Consider the following 26,593-nt stretch of genomic DNA (forward strand, 5'->3'; position numbering starts at 1 on the left):
TAAGGTTGAAGACTCAAGTCAGAGAACATCCTTGTGGTGGAGTTCTGGGAGCAGGGGGGCCTCTCACTACAGTCTGAAGTCCCTGGGAGTGGCTGCATGTGGCAGGTAAAGGGGGCGAGTGGCTTGGGCACCTGACCCCCACTGAGGAAGCCAGGGCCCCTCACATCTGCAGTGGTCACATGTACGAGAGACAGGCAAGGTCGCACATGTGAGAAGCAAGCACAGGCTGGCAGTGGACACAGGACTCCTTCCCGCTCCAGGACAGCAGGGGCCAGGGCCCAAGGCTGGACTTCTCAGGACGCCGAGCAGGTTTTGCTGCAGGACTGGCTTGGCTTTGCTGGTTCCAAGGACTCAGTTCAGCCGTCTTCTACCCTCAGACAAACTGGGATAGGTTGGGAACCTTGATGTTGAGATCACCAATGTTGATATTCCGAGGCATCTCCGGCAGGTTGATGTTTTTCACGGCAGACATGGCCCAGGCGGGCACTGCTGAAAGGCCACCCTCAGATTTCTCCAGCCTGTTTTGAGCTTCAATCTGAGCCACGATTTCATTCATGTTTGTTTCCAACGCCATCCCACCCATCACCACCTCCTGAAGAACGTAGTGCACCTCATCCATGTGGAAGATCAAATCCAATTCACAAACATTTTCGAAACACTTATCCAGTGTCTCCACAAAAACCTGCTACACATACCTGGATGAGGTCCAAGATCCCAAGTTCACTCTCTGATGAATCCATACCAAATGCAAAGTAGAGGGTAGCATAATGCTGATAAATCAGTTTGTAGTCAGAGCCACCAATCAAACTTCCACCCTCCAAGAAGTTACAGATGTTCTCATCCCGCTTGAGAACTAGATGGAAGGTCTCTCGAATAATCTGCTGCTGAATTTCTTCTGGGAAATGCTGGTAGAAGCGGACCAGCTGTGGCTTCACATGGTTATTGAAAACCAGAATCACCTGAATCATCTTTGCCCGCCAGGCTCCTTTCACCACTGGCTGTTTCCAGAGAGCATCTCCTTCCCTTGTGTATGTATTTTAACTTATATAACTGTTATTATACTGTAGTTTATTCTATTTTTCACTTTTTATATTAAGCATTCTATTTTTAAGATCTATATATTTTGCTGTGTGTTCATCTGGTTTACTGCATCAAATTGATGCATCTTAATTTAACATATGCACCAGAATATTTCACTTAGCCATTCTTCAGTGTTGGAAGCTCCAACTTCCCACTTTACAAACAATGCTCAAATAAGCATTCTTTAACATGGTTTTTATACACCCATTTGAGAATTTCTCTGGGATATATACCTAGGAATGAGACTGACTAGTCATTGAGTATACATATACTTGAGCCTCTTATATTTTACCCCTTTTGCTGCATTTGGGGTAATTTCATTAAATCTATTTTCCATTTCATATATTTTCTCTTTATCTGCGTCTAATATAGTATTTTAAAAACTTAAATGATTAGAAATCCTATTTGATTAAGGAAAACAGATCCAGAGAATGACTGAAGGAAAAAAGAAAATCAAATGACAATACAAAGACCCTTTCAAAAAAGATAAGACAGAACTTCTTTCTTGTGTGCTTTGTAATCTTAGGTTCTGTATTCATAATTAGTTTTGAGCTCATATGAAGGAAACCTATGTGTATCAGTTAGCAGTTGATCAGGGAAACAGATCATTATGAGTGAAATAGAGTAATGGATTCATTAGAGAAATTATATGTTGTGCAGGTTAAGAAGTCTTTGTAAGACTGTTGACTTTGCATGTGGTGTTTGACCTGAGGTCATCATAGGTTAGCTTGGCAGGGAATCAGGAATGAGAAGTGAATTTGAAGTGGGGGAGAACAAGGAGAAACTGGAACCCGTAAGGTCATATTAGAACCCCAAAGGACAAAAAATTGAACCCATGAGAATAAAGTGGAATGTGACTTTATCTCCCAGCATCTCCAACTTAAATGATGCTGGTGACCTACAGAAGCCTGCACCCTTCACTATGGGGTTGTAACCACACTTGGCCCAGGACTCAGGGAAGCCAAAGGAAAAAATCCAGTGGGAACTGGAAAATTGCAGACCCAGGTTGTCCTCAACACCAATAAGGTAACTTAAAGATTAGCAATAACATGTGCAAATTGCCAATGCCTGCTGTCCTATACTGACTTTCAGAGTGCTAAAATGGCTGCTTCTTCATTTGTGCCTTTCAATTCTCAAGAAAATTTCCTTTGTGATTTGACTCACAAGGAAAGGAATTCTGAGAAACATAGTTTCAACTTAGCTAGGTTGATGTAGTATAAAGCCATCATACTATACTACTTTAGTTGAAGGTATGTCCCTTCAGAGATGTTTTGTTTATTTCTCTTAGTACCTTGAGGCATCTCTGGCCTGGTACCAATTTTTATGTAAATGTTTTCAGCTTAGCGTTTCCAGACTAATAACTCAAAGTTAAAGTGAGGAGCTTGCCCATAGTTCTGGGTTCTCAAGGAAGAGTCTCCATTCCCTTACCCTGAACCCAAGCTGAGAAGACAAGCTACCTTCTTATCTCCCTATGCCAATGGGCAGATTATTTTTAAGTCCTTATTTACATTTATATTAAGAATGGAGCTCTTCTCGGGTTCAGACTGTGTGGATGGTCTCAATTCTGACTCCATACCTTAAAGGGACAGAAGGCCTTGTCTCCTGACCTCCAGTGGTTGTTAAAACACAAGTCTCTAGACTTACCTTGAGGGACCTGTCCCCCCCTGCAGAGTAGACAGATCTCAGCTCTACTACTCTGAGTTTCAGTTCTGTCTTAGTTTCTATTCTCTGCAGAATCTATTTATTTTCTGTCTTTCTTAGCAGTTCATTAAAAAAATACATATATATTTGTTTTATTTTATCTAGATTTTCATATGGTTTTAGTGCACGCTTTCAGGTTAACTCTTCTGCCATGTTGCTTGAACAGGAAGCCCACTGTTTTTACAACCAAAAACTTAAATGCAGAAGACCTTTTCTACAAGTCAAGGGCGCTTTAAGCAAATTCAGATTTACAGGAAAAAAATTACAGATCTACAAAACAGATCAATTAGAAGGGAAATTGGCATAACAAAAGGATTCACCAGAAGACTACTTAAAATAACTAGGATCTCACAGTGTATTTAGAGCATCTAGGAGAATGTGTATTGTAAAAAGCTATCTGGCCTATAGTTAAAGAAATGTTGGGATGAATCCTTTTGTAAAGCAGAAAGTCCTTTTTGTAATGTGAATTATCACTCTAATTTATAAGTTTGTAAGATTGGGCTTTTGTGTATTTGGATTGTTTTTCATCTGGCTTTAATAATAGCGATCTAGAAAAAGTCATTTATATAAAGAGTTCAGGTTTAACTCTCCTGAGCATGTTTTTCCTATATTAACATCAAATAATCAAAACAATCAGCATATTTAAAAGACAGAATGATAAGTTCCTTCAAATGTTTAATACATGCATTTCTAAGTTCCCATGGGTCTTGTTATTAGAAATAAGTTGAAGACATATTTCCCACATAATGACTGACTTCTTTTGATACTGTTACTAAGACACAGTATAAAACATTTTTACCAGAACACAATTGCTAATTCACTAGATTCAACATTATTTACTGAATTAATGATCATAAGTACTTAACTGCTAATACATTGCAGGTACATGGACTTCCTTCACTAATTATTGGAAGACCAGGACTATAAACACTGAATAGAATGGACCTATTTTTCATTTTCATCTAAATTGAGTATGATGACTGCAAAGCTCATCTCATTGTCTTCATGATCCTTTTCTAGAGTTTTATTTTGATACATAATTAAATATTTTAATAGGGTAACATGTAATATACAAATTCTAAGGAAAACAGGCAGCCAGTTTTATACTAATGCTTGTCTGGTTTTTAAAAAATTAGCTCTGGTTCTCAAGCTTGGCTGTACTTTGTAATCACCAGGGAGCTTTAAAAAATATTGATGCCTGGCTCCTACTACGGAGGTTTTGATTTAATTGTTCTGGGATGCAGCCAGACATTGGGATTCTAGTATGTAGCCAGTATTAAGAACCACCAATGTGGTCAAACCACAGTTACTCAAACCCACTTAATCAGAGCACTCAATTAACTGGCAATGGGGAAGGGGAATGATGGACTGGGTAGCAGGACTGGGAAAAAAATCATTTAAAAAGTTTATATCAGGCATTTATTCTAAAATTTGTTTTTGAGCATGATCTGAAATGAGGTTCCATATATCCTAAACTCATGCACTTACAAAACTAGACAAAGATAATGACACAGAACAGTGACCTTGAGGTACTACTATTCCATTGATTATAAATTTAAAAATTTTTAATAAACTGTTTTACCCTACTTATTATTAGGTGGTTGACTCATATCTATGGATATAACACTAATACATTGAACAGGTGTGATTTGTGGTTGTAATCACAAGGCAACTTTTCTCCCCAACTACTTACATTTTTTTAGGGGGGTTGGTTTCTTCCTGCTGCTGGATAAAAATGTGAGCAGTCTTATCACTTTAGATAGGAAAACGCAATCTCTGTTTAGTAGTTAAAAATGTTCATCCCATGTAATAGTGAAAAACTCCAATCTTGATTTGAAGTTGAAGCTTCTCCCCTTTCTATCTAGGACCCTATTGAGGGAGAGCTTCTAGTCAGGGGAGGTCAGTGTGGTTGGGATCTTCTCTCTTTCCATCACCCTCAGCACTTAGCAAAAGCTTCCTTGCACTTTACATTTTAGCAATATTGAAAGCATAGTGTTCCCTCAGTGGCCCACACTGTTTCACACATCTGTACAGCTAGCTATTCACTCCATCTGGACTGCTCTTCCTTCCCTCAGTCACCTTGGAGACACCTTTTTGACCTTTAAAACCAGATGGACATTTCTCTAGCTTTAATTCCCTCTTAATTCAGCTTTATTATTTGTACCCAAATTGGTAGTAAGGAAGAAGTCAGAAATAATACAATGGATTTTATTAAAGAATTATTTGAGCTGATCAGTTGGAGGTCCTTAGAGATCATGTATCCAAACGCTTCCATCTCCAGATGGGCAAACTAGTGAGGTCAAAGGACTTGCTGAACAGTTCTAGGCTGCTTAGGGCACTGACAGCACAGGGCTCTTTCTAGCATGTTGTTTTCTTTAACAAAGTGAAATATTCCACTAAATTAAAGAGGCTGTCAATTCCATGGATGAAAAATTCATGCCAAAGAACCATGTTGCACCCCTGCAGGAGGCCAGGTTAATTGTGGCCTGGTGCAAAGAGCACAGACTTGGAGTCATACAGGCCTGTGTCTGCAGTTTTTGCAGTGGCCTTGGGCAATTTATTTAACTTCTCTGAGCCACAGTTTCCTCAGAGGCAAAGCAGAAAATTAATACTCATCTTGCCTTCCTGAAAGTGTATTTGTTAGAAATAAATACGATTATATAGAAGATATATTTTACTGTATAATCTCCAAGGTACTTTAAAAATGTCAATTGTTATTGCTATAGCTACTCTAGAATAGGCATACATTAAAAGATATACGGACTTCACAGATATTTTGCTGAATAATCAAGGAATAAGATGTTAATCTTCTTTTCAGAAGCAATGAAGAAAAATCTAGACTCCACATTTATTAACTTTTTTGTTTTATGATTCGGAACTGTATCCAATGTCATTTCCTATACTTTTCTTTAAGTGGATTACTTAAATAATCAAAAATGATTAATATATGTAAAACAATTAGAAGAGTGATTTGCACAAAAAGAAGTTTGATAAACATTTGTTATTTTTGTAATTTATATCCTCCTACTTGTCTATTCCTAGCTCAATTGTGAAAGCTGAACATAACTCTCTGGACTCTGAATTTCACTCTCTATTGTTTGAAATGACAAAGATCATGGTGACAAACAATTCAAGCATTGTTTTTCCTCACTGGAAGAACAAGGTGTTGTTTTAGGGAGTAAAAGTATTTGGGAAGCATTGTTTATGACAACTGCTACAGCCTCAAAGGACAGTGTATTTTAAAAATGTATTTATGAGGACCTACAAGATGGTGGAGGAGTAAGACGTGGAGATCACCTTCCTCCCCACAAATACATCAAAAATACATCTACATGTGGAACAACTCCTACAGAACACCTACTGAATGCTGGCAGAAGACCTCAGACTTCCCCAAAGGCAAGAAACTCCTCACGTACCTGGTCGTGTGGCTGACAGGGTCTTGGTGCTCTGGCCAGGTGTCAGGCCTGAGCCTCTGAGGTGGGAGAGCTGAATTCAGCACACTGGACCACCAGAGACCTCCCAGCCCCACGTAATATCAATCAGCAAGAGCTCTCCCAGAGATCTCCGTCTCAATGCTGAGACCCAGCTCCACTCAATGACCAGCAAGCTCCAGTGCTGGACACCCCATGCCAAACAACCAGCAAGACAGGAACACAACTCCACACATTAGCAGAGAGGCTGCCTAAAATCATATTAAGTTCACAGACACCCCAAAACACACCACCAGATGCAGTCCTGCCCACAAGAAAGACAAGATCTAGCCCCATCCACCAGAACACAGGCACTAGTCCCCTCCACCAGGAAGCCTACACCACCAGGTTGGCCCACTGAACCAACCTTACCCACTGGAGACTGACACCAAAAACAATGGGAACTATGAACCTGCAGCCTACGAAAAGGAGACTCCAAACGCAGTAAGTTAAGCAAAATGAGAAGACAGAGAAATACGCAGCGGATGAAGGAGCAAGGTAAAAACCCACCAGACCAAACAAATGAAGAGGAAATAGGCAGTCTACCTGAAAAATAATTCAGAGTAATGATAAATAAAGATGATCCAAAATCTTGGAAATCGAATGGAGAAAATACAAGAAACATTTAAAAAGGACCTAGAAGAACTAAAGAGCAAACAAACAATGATGAACAACAAATTAATGAAATTAAAAATTCTCTAGAAGGAATCAATAGCAGAATAACTGAGGCAGAACAGATAAGTGACCTGGAAGATAAAATAGTGGAAATAACTACTGCAGAGCAGAATAAAGAAAAAAGAATGAAATGAATTGAGGACAGTCTCAGAAACCTCTGGGACAACATTAAACGCACCAACATTCGAAATATAGGGGTCCCAGAAGAAGAAGAGAAAAAGAAAGGGACTGAGAAAATATTTGAAGAGATTATAGTTGAAAACTTCCCTAATATGGGAAAGGAAATAGTCAAAGTCCAGGAAGCACAGAGTGTACCGCCCATACAGGATAAATCCAAGGAGAAACACGCCAAGACACATATATATATATATTTTTTTCCGGTACACAGGCCTCTCACTGTTGTGGCCTCTCCCGTTGTGGAGCACAGGCTCCGGACACGCAGGCTCAGCGGCCGTGGCTCACGGGCCCAGCCGCTCCGTGGCATGTGGGATCTTCCCGGACCGGGGCACGAACCCGCATCCCCTGTATTGGCAGGCGGACTCTCAACCACTGCGCCACCAGGGAAGCCCCAAGACACATATTAATCAAACTAACAAAAATTACCTACAAAGAAAAAATATTAAAAGCAGCAAGGGAAAAGCAACAAATAACATACAAGGGAATCCCCATAAGGTTAACAGCTGATCTTTCAGCAGAAACTCTGCAAGCCAGAAGGGAGTGGCAGGACATATTCAAAGTGATGAAAGGGAAGAACCTACAACCAAGATTACTCTGCCCAGCAAGGATCTCATTCAGATTCGATGAAGATATTAAAACCTTTACAGACAAGCAAAAGCTAAGAGAATTCAGCACCACCAAACCAGCTTTACAACAAATGCTAAAGGAACTTCTGTAGGCAAGAAACACAAGAGAAGGAAAAGACCTACAATAACAAACCCAAGACAATTAAGAAAATGGTAAGAGGAACATACATATCGATAATTACCTTAAATGTAAATGGATTATATGCTCCCAACAAAAGACACAGATTGGCTGAATGGATACAAAACCAAGACCCATATATATGCTGTCTACAAGAGACCCACTTCAGACCCACGGACACATACAGACTGAAAGTGAGGGGATGGAAAAAGATATTCTATGCAAATGGAAATCAAAAGAAAGCTGGAGTAGCAGTTCTCATATCAGACAAAATAGACTTTAAAATAAAGACTATTACAAGAGAAAAAGAAGGACACTACATAATGATCAAGGGATCTATCCAAGAAGAAGATGTAACAATTGTAAATATTTATGCACCCAACATAGGAGTACCTCAATATATAAGGCAAATGCTAACAGCCATAAAAGGAGAAATCAACAGTAACACAATGTAGGCCAGTATCACTGATGAACACAGATGCAAAAATCCTCAGCAAAATACTAGTAAACAGAATCCAGCAGCACATTAAAAGGATCATACACCATGATCAAGTGGGGTTTCCCAGGAATGCAAGGATTCTTCAATATATGCAAATCAATCAATATGATACACCATATTAACAAATTGAAAGAGAAAAACCATATGATAATCTCAATAGATGCAGAAAAAGTTTTCAACAAAATTCAACACCAACGTACAATAAAAAACCTCCAGAAAGTAGGCATAGAGGGAACTTACATCAACATAATAAAGGCCATATATGACAAACCCACAGCCAACATCGTTCTCAATGGTGCAAAACTGAAACCATTTCCAATAAGATCAGGAACAAGACAAGGTTGCCCACTCTCACCACTATTATTCAACAGAGTTTTGGAAGTTTTAGCCACAGCAATCAGAGAAGAAAAAGAAATAAAAGAAATCCAAATCAGAAAAGAAGAAGTAAAGCTGTCACTGTTTGAAGATGACATGATACTATACATAGAGAATCCTAAAGATGCTACCAGAAAACTACTAGAGCTAATCAATGAATGTGGTAAAGTAGCAGGATACAACATTAATGCACAGAAATCTCTTGCATTCTTATATACTAATGATGAAAAATCTGAAAGAGAAATTAAGGAAACACTCCCATTTACCATTGCAAGAAAATGAATAAAATACCTAGGAATAAACCTACCAAAGGAGACAGATCTGTATGCAGAAAACTGTAAGACACTGATGAAAGAAATTAAAGATGATACAAACAGATGGAGAGATATATCATGTTCCTGGATTGGAAGAATTAATGTTGTGAAAATGACTATACTACCCAAAGCAATCTATAGATTCAATGCAATCCCTATCAAACTACACTGGCATTTTCCACCGAACTGGAACAAAAAATTTCACAATTTGTCTGGAAACACAAAAGACTGACCCCGAATAGCCAAAGCAATCTTGAGAAAGAAAAATGGAGCTGGAGGAATCAGACTTCCTGACTTCAGACTATACTACAAAGCTACAGTAATCAAGACAGCATGGTACCTGCACAAAAACAGAAAGATAGATCAATGGCACAGGATAGAAAGCCCAGAGATAAACCCACGCACATATGGTCACCTTATATTTGATAAAGGAGGTAAGGATATACAATGGAGAAAAGACAGCCTCTTCAATAAGTGGTGCTGGGAAAACTGGACAGCTACATGTAAAAGAATGAAATTAGAACACTCCCTAACACCATACACAAAAATAAACTGAAAATGGATTAAAGACTTAAATGTAAGGCCAGAAACTATCAAACTCTTAGAGGAAAACATAGGCAGAACACTCTATGACATAAATCACAGCAAGATCCCTTTTGACCCACCTCCTAGAGAAATGGAAATAAAAACAAAAATAAACAAATGGGACCTAGTGAAACTTCAAAGCTTTTGCACAGCAAAGGAAACCATAAACAAGACGAAAAGACAACCCTCAGAATGGGAGAAAATATTTGCCAACAAAGCAACTGACAAAGGATTAATCTCCAAAATATACAAGCAGCTCATGCAGCTCAATATCAGAAAAACAAACAACCCAATCCAAAAATGGGTAGAAGACCGAAATAGACATTTCTCCAAAGAAGATATACAGATTGCCAAGAAACATATGAAAGGATGCTCAACGTCACTAATCATTAGAGAAATGCTAATCAAAACTACAATGAGGGGCTTCCCTGGTGGCGCAGTGGTTGAGAGTCTGCCTGCCGATGCAGGGGACACGGGTTCGTGCCCTGGTCTGGGAAGATCCCACATGCCGCGGAGCGGCTGGGCCCGTGGGCCATCGCCGCTGAGCCTGCGCGTCCGGAGCCTGTGCTCCGCAACGCAAGAGGTCACAATAGCGGGAGGTCACAACAGTGAGAGGCCCGCGTACCACAAAAAACAAAAAACAAAAAACAAAAAACTACAATGAGATATCATCTCACACTGGTTAGAATGGCCATCATCAAAAAATCTACAAGCAATAAATGCTGGAGAGGGTGTGGAGAAAAGGGAATCCTCTTGCCCTGTTGGTGGGAATGCAAATTGATACAGCCTCTATGGAAAACAGTATGTAGGTTCTTTAAAAAACTAAAAATAGTACTACCATACGACCCAGCAATCCCACTAGTGGGCATATACCCTGAAAAAATCCATAATTCAAAGAGTCGTGTACCAGAATGTTCATCGCAGCACTATTTACAATGGCCAGGACATGGAAGCAACCTAAGTGTCCATGGACAGATGAATGGATAAAGAAGATGTGGCACATATATACAATGGAATATTACTTAGCCATAAAAAGAAACGAAATTGAGTTATTTGTAGTGAGGTGGATGGACCTAGAGACAGTCATACAGAGTGAAGTAAGTCAGAAACAGAAAAACAAATACCATATGCTAACCCATATATATGGAATCTATAAAAAAAAAAAAAAGTTCTGAAGAACCTTGGGGCAGGACAGGAATAAAGACGTAGAAGTAGAGAATGGACTTGAGGATATGGGGAGGGGCAAGTGTAAGTTGGGACGAAGTGGGAGAGCGTCATTGACATATATACACTATCAAATGTGAAACAGATAGCTAGTGGGAAGTAGCCGCATAGGACAGGGAAATCAGCTCAGTGCTTTGTGACCCCCCAGAGGGGTGGGATAGGGAGGGTGAGAGAGAGACACAAGAGAGAGGGGATATGGGGATATATGTATACGTATAGCTGATTCACTCTGGTATACAGCAGCAACTAACACAACAATGTTAAGCAATTATACTTCAATAAAGATGTTAAAAAAAAAAAAAAAGACCTGGGGAATTCCCTGGCACTCCAGTGGTTGGGACTCTGCGATTCCACTGCCGGGAGACTGGGTTGATCCCTGGTTGGGGAGCTAGGATCCTGCAATCAGCACGGCCAATTTAAGTAAATAAACAAACAAACAAACAAATAAAGTTAACACATGTCCCTTGCCTTTAAAAAAAACTGGAATGGAACTTCTGATTATGAAAAATTGAACTTCTGAAATGAGAAATTCCAAAGAATGAAAGTCAAAAACTCCATCGACAGACGAATGGATAAAGATGTGGCAAATATATACAATGGAATATTACTCAGCCACAAAAAGGAATGAAATTGGGTCATTTGTAGAAATGTGGATGGATCTACAGACTATCATACAGAGTGAAGTAAGTCAGAAAGAGAAAAACAAATATCGTATATTAACACATATATGTGGAATCTAGAAAAATGGTACAGATGAACCGGTTTGTAAGACAGAAACAGAGACACAGATGTAGAGAACAAACGTATGGACACCGAGGGAGGAAAATGCCGGAGGGGTAGAGGTGATGGGATGAATTGGGAGACTGGGATTGACATATATACACTAATATGTATAAAATAGATAACTAATAAGAACCTGCTGTATAAAAAATAAAATTAAAAAAATGTATATATGTATGATTCCCATTTAGCTTCTGTTATAAAACTCCTGAGACATCCTCTGGGTCTTATACTGTTTATGGATCTAGATGTCAGGGAGATGCTGAGTCGAAAGGTTTGAGAGAAAAGTTTGTCACTAAATTGGAAATTATAAGCCTTCTCCTACTGAATTATTTCCTTGTTGAATTTCAGAATATCGTCACCTATGAAGGTTATTTTACTTCAATAAAAAGAATCTTTGGATGAGGAAGACAATAGCCATATCTGTACAAAAGGAAAACATAATTTAAATAATGTACAAAAATTTACTTACATTCTCCAAATTGCTCATTATGCAAGGCAGCTCAGAAATAGGTAAAAGGCTCCCTTTTCATGGTCAGGACAGCTACTCTTGTATGTTATACATTTGTTTCAACGTGAACTTCGGTTGTTTTTTAAAGAAAGAACAATTAGAAGAGATTCAGCTGTGGGACTTTTATATAACTCTTTTAACAAACACTAAATGATATTCTATCTTCAAAAGGTACTGTGAGTGCCTGTGATTGCAACCAAGTTCACTGAAATAAAAAGTTTCATGCAGCAGACAGAAAACAATGTAAAGAAATCAAGAAAACCCAAACTGGGAGTTACAGTTATTGCCCATGCTTAATAAATTGTCTACTTGCAAATATGCATAATTATTTTTTAATAAAAAAGAAATTAAGTATTTTGCTGGCTTAACCAATGGTAGGTAATTATATTTAAGATGACACGAAAGTAGGCTGCTGTGTACTGATTCACGCTGCTTCTCTTCTGGGGTGGGATTTTCCGAATTGGAAGAGTAAAGCCCCATTTCCCCAGCAAGGTACAGATTGTACAAGACAGAGATCCGTCTCTGACAGAGAAAATAGCCAGTAAAACTACCTTTTCATTTGCTCCCATTTTGAGCCATAGCTGTATATTAAATAAGGTACTCAACTTTGTTTCCATTGGAAAAGGGCTTTACTGTCCACTTGATCCCCAAGGAAAAGAGGGGGGTGGTGATCATGCAGAGGAAGTTGCCAGGACCACCGGTGTTGGGTGGCAGCTTCATGAGGTTGCCTAGGTAGGAAGGCAAATTGCGTGTGTGTGCTTTGGAATCCAGTTCCCTTTCTCCCCAGGCACTCCACCAACAAAATCTACAGTGAAGGACATGTCAGGGTAAGTGGTGGGGAAGGCAATTATCATCTACAGTGGTAGATTAAGAAAACATGGAGCAGAGGAAGGCTTTTCAACAGAAACCCAGCAATGCATAAGAAGGATATTCTTTCAATCTTTGGCAAGAAACCCAGAAGTGTGAGGTGTACTTATGTCTAACAGAAGTTCTGGGAGAAGGCAGCTTTAAACACCATGTAGTTAAGTTGAAAAAAAGAATTAACTATAGGGACCCTGGGGTCTCTATGGAAAGACACTTGTATTCAGAGAGACCTGGGCTTGAGTTCTGGCTCATGTTGAGTTTAGACCATATTCTAAATGTGTGAATATGCATGGGTTCCTTGGTGTCCCCTGCAGTTTCCCTTCCTCTGTAGTAAAATGGGAATGGTAATACCCATCTCACTGGACTGTTATGATTAAACAACCATCTGAGATATGTGAAAGGTTTATCAACTATAAAGCATTATTAAAATGCTTCCAGAAAGTAACAGGAATTTATCCTAGACACTGGCATCAACAGTTAGGGAACTGTAAGTTGATCCCAGTCCTTACATTTTCTTCCCTCAGGCTCAAAGGAAGGGCTTTTCTCCTGGGTCTCACAATTACTGACTCACTCTGTTTTTGGAGGACGGGGGACTGGTTGTTAGCCTGGGCACACTCCAAAGACCACCATGTCATCTGTGTGGCTGCAGTCACCAGGGAGGCAAGCTCCTCCTCACCCCCTCTTGGTGATGGTGGGGAAGCTGGTGCTTCTGCATATCCTGCTTCTGACGTTCCATTTCTGGGTCCTTGTAGCTGTGCATGGGGCCCACAGCCCACTGCCCTCCCTTTCTCCCCCATCTACCCCGGTGCCTTTTCCCAGATCTTTTCCCTCTCCCATCCTCTGAGAAAGGAGTTAAATTCTGATCTCAGCATCCAATCCAGCTGCAGCTACCTCCCAACCAAGCAGAACCCTCTTTCCTTCTTCTTGTACTGGATACCTCCTCAAGGATGATGCTTCCGACCCCTGCCCCCTGCCTCAGTCTTGTTTTAAGGTCCACGATATACGTGTTCCTATGTACACCCTGAACACAGCACCCATTTCACTGTATTGTACTTTCTGTACTGTACTTTCTCCCCTCCCCTCCAGAATGTGAGCTCTTCAAAGGTAAGAACTTTGAAATGAGTCTTACTCACCAGCGTCTCTCCAGAACCTCGCGCAGTGCTTGTCACACAGTAGGTAGATGGTAAATGACTACGGAAGTGAACCAATCAACCCCTCTCCCCTCCACCAGCTCCCACTGACTGAGAGTTATACAGAGGCAAAGAAGGGCCATTCTGAGGCCACAATGTACTGAACATAAACATCTCTCTGCAACTTTCTAGCTTGCCTCTTTCTGTATCCCTTTACCCTAGATTACGCGTATATCTGCAAGAAGGGCCAAGAACAAAAATCAGTAGAACAGAGACGAACAGTAGCAGCCACAAACCAGAGGGTTCCTTGTTTTTCATTTCTCTTCTGTTTTGACTTTCAAAAGGAATGTCAAGATTTTACTCTTTGTCTGGTGCTCTTAATCTAAAATGCCTAACAGTCCCTACATAGATAGAAGATTTGGATAATTATAAGTTTGATGGGGTTATAGGGAAAGTTTGAAAATCATTCTATACCTTCTAGAAATATTCTAAGTCAAATTGGTTAAAGAAATTTGCTTTTTCCTCTTCAGTTCTACATCATGTACCCAGGAATTCAGGGTTTGAGGATTTTTCATTCCATTGCATATAACTGATAAATAATACGAGCCTTTTCCAGAAGACCCGCTGTTTTCTGAGAACTGTTCCTATAGCTCTGTGGCAGACATTACCACGTGATAAAAAATCTGTTCCAATTTCCTCTTCTTTGCCTGCTTTGTCTTACAAATGTCGGAAAGAACTAAGACACTTTTTCAGTCTCCTTGAAGTTGGGCCGTGACACAGACACAGTCTGGCCATTGAGGTGTAAACCTGAGTCTGATAGAAGGTTTCTGGACAAGTTTTTGATTTCCTGGTGAAAGAAACACACATCTCTATCCTTGCTCCCTTTCCCATTTCTCCATCTGTGCATGCTGGGATGATGCCTGGACCTGCTGTAGCCACCTTGCAATTTTGAGGTGAAAAAAAATAGAAGCATGAGGGCAAAGCACCTTCACACTAAGGAAAGCAAAGCAGAAAGACAGAAAGGCCTTGGTCCTAGTTGGCATCATTAGCAAGTACCTACTTCCAGGCCTCGTGTTGTCCAGCCCATACATGTCAGTATTGCTTAAACCACTACTAGTCAGTGTCATTCCTGATTGATTCAAGCCACAGGTAAGAACATTGAGAATGAAACTGAGCTTGGTTACCTATGGTATCATTCAAAAGCTGAAACATGGTTAATCCTTACCAAATTTAATCCTAAATATTCTCTTTATGCCCGTGGTCAGGCCTGCCCTTCTCCTGCATCTGGCTCCCATTCCTTTAAAACCCACATTTCTACTTCAACCTAACAATGTGGTGGGGGGAAGAGGCCATACACCATCTGTCACGGGGTTCATGATTTACAGCTGACCGAGGACAGCCTCTAAGTAGCATATGTTCTACTGCAACGTGTGGTTCCTTTAACAAATTCTGGGTCATAACATTTAAAATTGATATCATAGCTACTATTTCAAAAATATTGTATTCATTTCCCAAAGCTGCCGTGCAAATTACCACAAACCGAAAGACTTAAAACAGAAATTTATTATCTCACAGCTCTGGAGACCAGAAGTACGAAATCAAGGAGTCAGCAGGGCCATTCTCCCCTAGAAGGCTCTCAGAGAGAAGCCCTTCTTCTCTCTTCCAGCTCCCGGTGGCTCCAGGTGTTCCTTGTCTGTGGCAGCATCACTCCAATCTCCTCATCTTCACATGACCTTCTCCTCTATATTTGTTCTTTTGTCTGTGTCTCTGCTTCTTCTTATAAGGACACTTATTTGACTTAGGGCCCACCCAGATAATCCAGGATGATCTTGTCTTGAGTCCTTTAATTACATCCACAAAGACTCTCTTTCCAAATAAGGTCACATTCACAGGAACCAGGTGAACACATCTTTTGAAGGCCACCATTCGTCCTATTACAGTGATCTTCCTTCCTGTGCTAGAACTATTATTCTATTCTTTTTCTTTGTTGGATCTCATTAACTTTGAATTTTTTTTAACCCATGTGAAGAAATGTTTATGATTTAAGTCATATTGGATCAGAATTTAAGGTTGTTTGTTGAAATATGTGTTAGATTTCATAGTTTAAAGAATTATTTTTCTTATTATGTTCTAGTCTTTATTTCTCATGGTAAAGTAAAAAATAGATGACTTTAGACAGGTAAGTACATCATGGCAGTAAAATATTTACCACATTTAATATCACCTAGGCAAAACATTTCTTGTGATTTATTAACCATAATCTTTAACACAGACTAAGTTATTATTATTTTTAGGGCATGAATTACTTTCTATCTAGACCAATTGTTTTTAACCCTGCTCATACATTATAATCACACAGGGACCTTTAAAAAATATATGTGTAGGGTTTCCCTGGTGGCACAGTGGTTGGGAGTCCGCCTGCCGATGCAGGGGACCCGTGTTCGTGCCTCGGTCCGGGAGGATCCCACATGCCGTGAAGCGGCTGGGCCCGTGAGCCATGGCTGCTGAGCCTGCGCGTCCAGAGCCTGTGCTCCGCAATGGGAGAGGTCACAACAGTGAGAACCCCACGTACTGCAAAAAAAAAAAAAAGTGTATATATATATGTATATATATACACATATATATACATATATATATACATATATATATGTGTGTGTGTGTTTGTGTGTAGGCCCCACTACAACCAGTTGAGTACATATGTCTGGGGATGGGCCTGGGTATCCATAGTTTTTTAAAGCCCCCAAAGTGATTCTTATGTATAGAGAAGATTAAAAGCTGACCTGGATTCTTACTAATCCTTGTCTTCTTCAATACCATTCATTTATTCAACCAAGTAATAATTATGCGCTTTCTAATGTGTAAGTCTTTGTGGGAAATATAGGGATATGTAGGACTTTTTTCTTATCTGCAGGTTTATAGTTAGGTCGTCTTGGTGTATAATATTCTAAGTGTAATGTGCCATTTACACTCCAGAGTGGTGGAGCCCAATGTCTGTAGGGAACTTCTCGCCTGGTTAGTCTGCAAAACTCAAAGCAATTTAAAAAGTAACTTGTATCACTATTGCTTAACTTCCCTGAGCACACACACCGCTGCTAGTAAGAATCAGAGCAAAAAAAGATTCCTATGCTTGACATCATCAGAGAGAACCTCTACAAAGTCAGCAGCTTCTAATGTATCTTAGATCCCCCTTCCACAAAGTAGAAATCAATATATGCTTTAAAAAAAAATCAGTACTAGTAGTGATTTCTATTAGTTGGAAAAGCTTCAGCAATAAAGTTGTGTATGCCCTAGGGAAGTGCTAAGGACTGGAAATTCCCCCAGCTTCCAGCTGCTTGGGAAGAACCTTGGGGTGTTGATTCAATGTGGGCAGGTATGAAAGGTAATGACAGTGGGGATGGGTGGGGGCAGGGTCTGGCAGCCCGTGAGCTGCTGCTTCGTCAGTGCACACCCTAATCATTGCTGCTGTTGCTGTGTCTGTCTGACATTCACAGACACATTAGTACAGGCCACCCAGAGCTCTGCAGTCACACAAAGCAGCAACAGGAAGAGAGAAGAAGAGGTTTGTAGGGAAGACCCTGCACATGAGAGGCTCAGGGTAGAGACCAGAGTAGATCTGGAGTCTACAGCTGTGAGTTAGCTTTCAGAAAAAGAGAACTGGACAACGTAATCTAGGGAGTCATAGTCACTTAAATCTGAGGTCATGTTGATGCAAGACAGAGAAGAAGGAGGAGGGGAGCTGGAGGAGAATAAGATAGCAAGTCAAATACTTAAAAACTACTGATGAGATAGGAATCAAATTGATCACTTGTACATTGATCAAATATTTATTGAGCATCTTCTGCATGTTCCACATTTGAGGATGCAGGAGTGAACATACACTCTGGTGAGGGAAATGGGCCATTAGCAAGTAGACAGGTAAATGAGGAGATTTCAGGGTTATAAAAACAAACAAACATACATACATTCTGGGTAATGTGATGGAAACTGATGGAGGATGGGGAGATACTACTTTCGTTTGGGTGGTCGAAGGCCACCCTAGGAGATGATGAGTGAGCTGAGATGATGTGGAAGAAGAAAAAAGATGTACATTAAGTACAGGCAGCAGGAACAGCTACTGAATTGGCCCTGAGGTGGGAACACATTTGGAGTTTGCAAAGAATCAGATGATATCCAGTCTGGGATCAGAGCAAGGACATGTCAGAAAGAAGTGGAAAAGGCAAGTGGGTTTGATGAAGAGCAAGTAGCTGGGCTTCTGGAAAGATCAGGTTGCAGGTCTTTCTGTTCTAGTTGGAAATGGACCGAGGTCCCCCTGGGTAAGCTGCTCAGAGCTGTCCTGGTACAGATAGCCTGTCAGTTCTGACAGCAGCCATCCTATCCTCCCAAGCTATACTGATGTTAGCTTTGCAGTTGCCTTCTTTTTAGTATTCCAATCACTCAGGGCCTGCACCTCCATTCCCTGGGGGTTGTTTTGATAGTTTCACTATGTGCACAATGATTTTCAAGCAGGAGAGACATGAGGGACTGCAGCAGCATAAGTCAGTGATGTCAACCCCTGCCAACTACTATGACTGAAAAAGTCAGATTCCTGGAGGGACTTTATTTATACTGCCACATCCTGACAGATCTGAGGTCTCTCTTGGCATATGAACATGGTATCATCTTATATCTATGGAAATGAAAACAGAATGGGAGGGTTTTTTTCCCTAAGCAAAAGGGAAATATTAACTCAAGACCTAAACTCTTTTATTCATTTGTGCACCCTTCCCACAATGCTGTACGGTGTTACACTGATTTCAAGACACACACTTTCCCCTCATTTTACCATCTCTGAACTGGTAATGCATCTTACAATCAATGGTGCCTCACAATTGCTGTGACATGACTGTCATCGCCTGTGCACACACACTTGGTCATAGCCGTTCATGTTGTTAGTAAAGTCCACGGGCATTGTTGATCCTACATGTGGTGAGTATCATTAGCATTTTAACTGTGTTTAAAAAGATTACACTACATCTTGGCATTAATATGAACAGTTACTTGGTACTTAGAAAGGTTAAAATAAAAAAAGAAAGAGGGTAATTTGATATTTGTGAAGCAAATATCTTCACTGGAGAAGAGATTGCAATTACATATTTTCTTTAAAAGCAGCAACCTGTGAGGTACGGGACTGAAGAAAGGAAGATGTCCATAAATACATGACATCATATTATGCCTTGTTACTGTGCTACGTGAAAAAATTTACATATTACATGCCACAGAACTCAGCAAAACCAGGAGAAACTGACAAAGCCCTCTAAATGAAAGAGGTTGCAAAGCTGTGCAAGGCTGTTGTAATGGGTTTATATCTTGGACAGAATCACCATAAGGCACTGTGTCATAATTTAATTTGCAGCATTTTTTCTTTCTTAAGGATGCATAAAATAATGGTGCATCTTATAATAGATGGCATTTTAGAGTCCATGAAATACAGTGGAGCAGAGCAGATGTTTTTGTCTTGAGATGACTAGGGCTATGTAAATACCAGAACCCATTTACCCCATTACCTTCAGAATGTCTTGTAGGCCACGTACACACTGCCACAGGTCTGGCCACTTGAAAACTTATAATGCACCATGTGCCTCACACCTGTGGCAGACTGAACAAAATGTTCTTATGGCAACCTGATCCCCTTGGTTACTGAGTTGAATTTAGTCAAAAGCATCTAAATACTTAGATAAATATGAAGCATAGAGAGATGATTGTGAAGTAAATGGTCTTAATGAAAAATAAGACGCTAAGGCAATTACTTAAAATTCTATTTAAGAAGGTCATTATGTCTTAATGCCTGATTTTGAAAAGTCAGGACTAGTGGCCCTGAGGTTTTTTTCCTTTAAGGTGTTCTCAGATCAGTGTGAGCAGGCAGACTGGGAAGAGAGTCAGGTGGAAAGCTACGAAATAATTCACAGCCCTGCTGCGGGCAGGTTGTCAATCACTATGTGTAAAGGCGGTGCCGATTTTTTTTAGAGTTCATAGTCATTCTCCTATTTCTACTCAAGAATACCGTCTTAAAGATGTAGTCGAGGGCTTCCCTGGTGGCGCAGTGTTTAAGAATCTGCCAATGCAGGGGACACGGGTTCGAGCCCTGGTCCAGGAAGATCCCACATGCCATGGAGCAACTAAGCCTGTGCACCACAACTACTGAGCCCACGTGTCACAACTGCTGAAGCCCGTGCGCCTAGAGCCTGTGCTCTGCAAGAGAAGCCACGGCATTGAGAAGCCCGTGCACCAAAACAAAGAGTAGCCCCCGCTCACCGCAACTAGAGAAAGCCCGCGTAGCAGCAACGAAGGCCCAATGCAGCCAAAAAAAAAAAGGTGTAGTTGAGTTCTTTGACAAATAGCAGATCAATAGCTGAGGACATGCTGCCTGGTGAGTGTTGGTGGAAAAAGGGCACACCACTCTGCGCAAACCGCAGGCTGAATGTTTGCTGTAATAGCAGGTTCTAAAGAGGAAAAACTTCGGCATGACAGTGGAGACTTAAGTAGGGTGCAGTGTGCAGAAACGTTTCTTTGGCCACACTTTGGTTTTTCTCAGGTGTAGATCAAAAATATTTATTTCAAAAGAAAAGAAAAGCTGATGTGCTACATACTCCTATATATGTATAATTGCTTCTAGACATTTCTTTTTTTTTTTGGCCGAGTTGCCAGGCTTGTGGGATCCTAGTTTCCTGACCTGAGATTGAACCCGGCCCTCCGCAGTGAAAGCCCAGAATCCTAACCACTGGACCCACAGGGAATTCTCTAGACATTTCTGCTTGGAATGTGTGGCCTATAGGGAGTTCAGAGTTACATGTTCAACAGAGCTCTTGACATCTCCTCCCAAATATTCCCGATCTCAAGAAATAGTTCAGACCAAAGCCTCTGAGTTATCCTCAACTCCTGTCATTTCTCCTACAATAAATACCTAAGTCATCAGCTCTGTCTTCATTGAGTATTCTGCTTCACCTGCTTCACCACAACCACTTTAGCACAAGGCGCCATCATCTCTTGCCTCGACTACTGGGAAAGTCTCTCAGCTAGATTTTCACTCTCACCATCCCTGTCAGAGCCCCTAACTTCCCCTGAGGGTCTGTTTGTCCCACAGCACAGAAAGTGAGCCTTTAAACATAAACCAAACCATGTCACACACCCTTTCTCAAACCCTCTCCGATGGCTTCCACTCACTCTTAGAATACACAGCCATGACCCACACTACCTGGTCCTCAGCCATCTCTCTGACATCTTCTACCAGCCTTGCCCCTTGCTCGTGCTCTTACAGTCATGCTGGCTTCATCACTGCTCCTCAAACAGGCTAAGCATGATCCTGCCCAGGGTGTTTGCATCTAATGTTCCCTCAGCCTGGAATGCTGACCTTTGCAAGGCTTATTCTCACATTTTGTTCGGATTTCTTCCCAAGTAACACTCCCTCAAAGAAGCCATTTCTGCCCACCATCCTTAAATCTGGTCACTTTCTGTCCTCTCACCCTGCTTTAGGTTTCTTCATAGTATGTGCCGCCATCTGACATCATATCATTGACTTGTTTTGTTACCTGCTTATTGTCTGCCTCCCTCTCTAGAATGTAAGCTCCACGAAAGCAGGGACTCTGTCACTTTTGTTTTGTTCTCGCCTCTATTTCTAGAGCTTAGAACAAACAGTGCCTGGCATATAGTAGGTGTTCAATACATATTTTCTTCTAAAATAAATAATGCATGTACTTCTTTATATGTCAGACCCTCAGTTATACACCTTCTAGACACACTGAGGCCCTACAAATGCTTATATTGTGTAGTTTGCCTTTCAACTCAAGCATCTTTACCCAACATGCCAGGCATCTGCAGCTGATGGCAGCACCCAGAGGTGGCACTGAGATGGGGGGCAGGTCACAGAAATGGCTGCCTCTCCCAGGCCCTCCACTGTCAAGGAGGTAAAGCTTGACTCTGACCACCTTGCCTCCTGTGGCTTCTTCTGTATCTTTCCCCGCTCTTCCCTGGCAGAAATTCAAGCAGTGAATATTGTTTAGCACTCACTTTGTATAGGGTGCGGGGGATGGGTATATAGTTTGAGCCTTCTGAGGTCAGAACCTCAAGGAGCTTGGTGTCTGGCAGGGATGGGGGTGACGAGGATGAATCAAAACAAACATAAGGCCTGTTACAAAGGTTAAGTGTCTTGCCCCAGAGGCATTAAGGAAGCAACACTTGAATTTGGCTCATCTAACCCTGCACCCAGTCTCTTTCACTTTGCCACCCAAGCCTGCTTTCCCTCTGGTGCTTCTCTGTATTTCTAAGTTTGTCCTAAATCCCCCTCCTCTCTTTCTCTATATTCAAAGCTCCAAATCCTACCCTTCTGGGTGAGGTTATATGTCAGCTGATACTCTGATCACAGTAGCTCACAATAGGTGAGAATGACTGATAGGCTTAGCTCTCTCAGGTGGCTTTCACACCATAACCTGCTCTTCTCTGCTGCAGCCAGTCTCATGGAGACACACATGTGAGGGGCGATCTGTTTACCTCTTTGGGGGAAATTGTGGGGGAAAGGGTACCACCTGGGGTTGGCTTGCTTACTTGGAGTCTTTCCACCTCATCTTACCTCTCTAGGCTTCCAAGGACCAATGCGTGAACTAGGTCGAGGCACAGCCTTTCCTCCCTCTTTAGTACAATTTCTGAAGGGAAGTTGGTAATTAATTTTTGGCATTTGGTAGGTGGTAAAACACTCCCCCCTCCCCCAGGTATGTGTGTGTCCGCGTGTGTATGTGGTGGTGATACAGATCATTTACAGCAGGTGAATGATCAGAAACCACACTCCTGGGCTTCCCTGGTGGCGCAGTGGTTAAGAATCCGCCTGCCAATGCAGGGGACATGGGTTCGAGCCCTGGTCCGGGAAGATCCCACATGCTGCGGAGCAACTAAGCCTGTGCTCCACAACTACTGAGCCTCCGGTCTAGAGCCCGTGAGCCACAACTACTGAGCCCGCATGCCACAATTACTGAAGCCCGTGTGCCTAAAGCCTGTGCTCCGCAACAAGAGAAGCCACTGCAATGAGAAGCCCGCGCACCACAACCAAGAGTAGCCCCTGCTCACTGCAACTAGAGAAAGCCCACGTGCAGCAACGAAGACCCAACGCAGCCAAAAATAAATAAATAAATAAATAAAAATAAGTAAATTTATTTTTAAAAAAAGAAACCACACTCCTGTTCGTCTTGAGCCACATGTGTTCCCCAGCGGCTGCCACTAGGAAGAAACGAAGCTGCCTCAGGCAGCCACCGTGGCTAACGCTGCTGGAAAATTTCTCTGTAAGGCTGAGAACACGAGAGAAAAAATTGTGGGTGTTCATTCTGTTGTTAGATATGTCTCCGTTTCAAGACCAGCCTCGTCCAACTCCTTTCAGGGTACGGGACACTTGTGAATGTGAAACAGGAAGGACTGGTGGCTTTTTTCAACAAACCTCAACCAGTTCTTTTCCGACAGCACTTCACCTGTGTTTTAGTCAGCTCTGGCTACTATAACAAATTACCATAAACTGGGTGGCATAAACAACAGAAATTAATTTCGTACAGTTCTGGAGGCTGGATGGCTGAGATCAGGGTGCAGCGTGGTCGGGTTCTGGTAAGGGCCCTCTTTTGAGTTGCAGATGGCTGGCTTCTTGCTGTGTCCTCACACGATGGAGACAGCAAGCTAGTTCTCTGGTTTCTTCTTATTAGGACCCTAATCCCATTCATGAGGGCGCTGCCCTCACGATCTAATTACCTCCCAAAGGACCTGCCTATAAATACCATCACATTGGGATTAAGAGTTCAAGATATGAATCTGGGGGGGCACAAACATTCAATCCATTGCAACCTGTAAAATGGGGTTGGCAACAGTGAGCATCTGATAGCATTAAGGTGAGATGAAATATCTCAGTATATTTTAAGCACATTGCTTTACACATAAGCAACCTTAGGCCAGTCAGCAAATATTTATTTGCCACCTACTGTGTGTGAGGCACTGTTCTAGGAGCTGGGGATACAGGAGTGAACAAAATACATCCATACCCAGATGGAGTTCATAGTGGTTAACAATCATGATAATAAAGGCAGAGCCAGGATGCAAATCCTAGCAGTTTAGCACCAGAGCCCACAGTCTCCTCCATGACTCCATAGCGCCCCTTCTTCACTGAGAGCGAGAAGGCGGATAATAAACCTGAGAGGTTGTGGGAACCGAAATCCCGGACCTCCAGAATAAAGCCGCAGACGTGTACTTGGCGGCCATCTATCAATACCTGAAGGTGCCAATCGAAGCTTTTCGTAGGTGATACTGTCCAAGAGCACAGCACTGGGGAAAGGAGATCTAAGGACAAAATCTTGAGCAAGATTGACTTTTAATGAAGGGGAAGACAGAGGTACAAAAACTCCTATTATTGCTATTGTTGCTGTTATTCCCTGTGACTGTCTAGAGGCGTCAGCTACCTAAGGAACCACATTCAATTAAGAAAGTATCTGTTGCATTCCCACTTTGAACAAAGGGTCAGTGTGCAACAAGTGTCTGAGCAAGGCAAGAAATTGATTCTCCATTAGACGAATACTTCAGTATTTAATTTTTTAAAATAATTTTGTTTGATGGTCAATTAATTCAACAATTTTCAGCTTCTTATAGCTCTAGCAAATCCATTATCATAGTGTGTTTATCATCTAAGTTATTATACTCTAGTTGTTGAATGTTGGTTGTCCACAAATTCTCCATACATTTAAGCCCTATCCAAATCTTTTTTTTCCCCTGTGGGCCCCACTAATCATTTCAGATTTTCTGAGACCGTTTTGATTTCACATATTCTGATTGGAGTCTTAGAAACAATAAGACCATCCAGAATTCTAAAATTCTCTCTTCTTTTCTCTAATCAAAACTTCTCTTTTGTGGTGGATTGATCGAACTAATGGTCTTAATTTTTCATCTGACTTGCATCCAAGGCATGTGCTATGTGCATTTCGGCTTACTGTACCAAGAGGTGAAATATATCCTCCCCTTTCAACTTAATTCTCAGTTGGTCCCATAGCTTCCTTTGGCCAATTGTTGGCAGATATGAGGCAAGTGGAGGCCTGAAAACGTGCTTGCACGTTTTTGTTTCTCTCTTTGCTATAGGATGTGCCTGGGAGAGTATGTTAGAGGATGGGGTACAAGAAGTAGAGCCGAGCTGCCCCACTTGTCTCAGCTGAGACCATCCCAGGTGAGTTGACGCTCATACTCCAGCAGATCAGAGGCACCTGCCTGATGTGAGGGAGCCAGCTGGGATCAGAAAAAATTTCCAGCCAAGTCCAGCCTAAATTACTGACCCACAGACTCGTGAGTGAAACAAATGCTTATTGCTTTAAGCCACTGCATTTTCAGACAGTTTGTTGCACAGCACTGCTGTGGCAATGGATAATGGATAATGCTTCCCGTAAATTTTAGGCACTTGGAAGCTGCCCCTCCATTTTGCCTCCATTCAACAAAAATTGAGTGCTTTCTACTTGCAAAGCATTGTGCAAAATGCTTTACTACATTACTTTATCTAATCCTGACAACACTATTATCTAGAAGATAGATAATGTTATTACACAAAATTTAGATGCAAGGAAATTTAAGCTTAGAGAAAGTTAAGTGACTTGCCCAAGATGGTAAAATGATAAGAAATAGTTGGGAGTCAAAGCCCGGAAGCCTCTTTTTAGACCCTGTGCTTTTACCACTGCTGCTTGCCTTTTACTCTACTGGTTCCTCCACCTCACCTTATTTTTCTCCTGCCCACCTCCATCCCCTAATCAGGAAGAGACCCTGTGTTTCAATTTGGGATGCAAAGACCACTTTTATACTTAGCTCCCCTAAATACTACTCTTCTTACAGCCAATGTAAATGGTTAACTTCTCCATTAGCCTGGAAGTTCTTTTGAGGGTAAGGACTGTAAAATGCTTATTACATTTTTTCCCCACAGCTTCTATGAAGTAGAATTTTTAAAAAGGTAATGATCCTATTCAAGTTTTAGGAAATCTAATGATCCCCCCTAAGCAATTAATACAAAATTAAGAAAGACTCTACTAGAGAATATATATATATGTTTATGCAACACACACACACACACACACACACACACACACACAAACACGCACACACATTTAAAAGGGCACTGTTATCCTAAACTAGTTTAATTGGTGGAATGCACAGTAGAGGGTTTTTCCCATTTTGTTAAACAATTTTAGATACATGGTGCTTGAATTTGGTGTTTGATGCCTACAAGAATAAAACTCTTCTGGTTCATGTTTCATTATACTAATATTAGAAAAATGAATTGATATAAAACTGGCACTGAATAATTTCTGTTTTGCAGCGAGTTTCTGCATTTAAGAAACTGTTTTAGATTTAGTCACTGGCCCTGTACTTTAGGTATGCCGCCACCAGGTGGCGGCAGGGTGCCAGATATAAGGTCTGTACAGTAAGGAATT

At 41.2% G+C, this 26,593-nt stretch overlaps 1 protein-coding gene and 1 pseudogene across 18 annotated transcripts in view; both read right to left on the reverse strand.

Moving 5' to 3' along the window:
• ANKS1B (ankyrin repeat and sterile alpha motif domain containing 1B) overlaps positions 1–26,593 on the reverse strand; it is a 1,163,282-nt gene that overhangs the window by 276,338 nt on the left and 860,351 nt on the right. The gene's annotated exons all lie outside the window — the stretch shown is intronic.
• LOC137202995 (AP-3 complex subunit sigma-2 pseudogene) lies at positions 374–1,017 on the reverse strand (annotated as a pseudogene).

The sequence above is a fragment of the Pseudorca crassidens genome, chromosome 11 (genome assembly GCF_039906515.1).
Source record: "Pseudorca crassidens isolate mPseCra1 chromosome 11, mPseCra1.hap1, whole genome shotgun sequence".
In the NCBI taxonomy this organism is placed as follows: Eukaryota; Metazoa; Chordata; class Mammalia; order Artiodactyla; family Delphinidae; genus Pseudorca; species Pseudorca crassidens.